Here is a 1,405-nt window from a genome sequence, read left to right as displayed (position 1 = left end):
GAGTACCACCCGCGCTACGCGCGGTTATATAATTTATCTATATGGCTAATCAATCATAAAAATTGATATTAAAGAAATAAAGAAAAAGTCTAAATTTAAACACAATGATATAAGCATGTGTAATGATAAAAGTCAATCTTTCAATTTAAATATGTTAATCTATGTCGAAAAGCTTCACTTCTTTACGAATAATAAATGTCTAGTTAGTTGCATTATAATGTTACTTATTTTTTTGTTTAAATTTTTTTGAATTTCATTATTTTATTTGTTGGTGTATGATTATATTTTTCTTATCTAAACAAAGTGGAACAGAGGACAGTTAAAAATAATTTATAATATTGTTTAAATTGTGATTTCAATTTATAAAAAATGTTTGAAATATAATTTTTTATTTGTAAATTTTGTTTAATTAATTATATAATTAAATTGTAAAAATACCACTTAACAGTTAGTGTATTATAGTTATTCATTCCTTTTATACCAATCTTATTTAAAAATCAGGATAATAGTCCTACTTATATTTTGAACTACAAATATTCTATTGTACTAATATAGTATATAGTAATTAATTATTCAAAATTAACTATTCAAAATATTTTTTAATATATTTTCTATTCTTCGAGCATATTTTTTTATAAATCAATTTTATTTTGTTTTCTTAATCTATGCACAAAGGAGCTCATACATGAATATATAACACAACATAAATCATTCTATACATCTAATACATTGTCCATAAATAAATAAAGTGCTTTCATAGTCTGAAACAAATACAACAATCATCGATCAAGAAGGGAAGACATTCAAATTAAAATTTTTCATAGATAAATGATTATGGTTTTTCTCCCAAAAAAGAATCATGTTTGAAGCTTACACTCTATTAATATGGTTACCCTTCAAAAGGAAAATAAACAAAATAAAATCTGAGGCAAAATTCACATTTAACCAAACAGCTCAAACTATGATATGCTATTCTACAAAGTATTTTATTTATTTTTTTAAAAAAAAAATATTTAACTGATCTAGAATCTTATATAGCCATCCAGAGATAACAGCATATTTCATCAGATTCATCACTAAGTTGAATTAAAACTAATGCAAATTGCAATTCAATTACCAATGCCAACAGGTTGGGTCTCTCATTCATAGATCATAAGTTTCTTAAATGAAAAAATAAGTCTTAGATACTGCTTTCTAATAATATAGCAAACAGTATTGATACCTACCAATTTGATTGGAGACATTGCAAGCTCCCTGTCTCTTCAATGAGGCTACTTTTACTCCTTAAAAGCTCAATAAGATCCTCAAGAACACTAAACGCTAGTGACATAAAATTCGTATTATGAAATCTGCAAATGGAATTTGTGATATAAATATCTCTGTTAATATGAAACACCAAAATGCA

Source organism: Arachis ipaensis, chromosome B02 (genome assembly GCF_000816755.2).
Source record: "Arachis ipaensis cultivar K30076 chromosome B02, Araip1.1, whole genome shotgun sequence".
NCBI classification, from domain to species: domain Eukaryota; kingdom Viridiplantae; phylum Streptophyta; class Magnoliopsida; order Fabales; family Fabaceae; genus Arachis; species Arachis ipaensis.
This window is presented reverse-complemented; position numbering follows the sequence as displayed.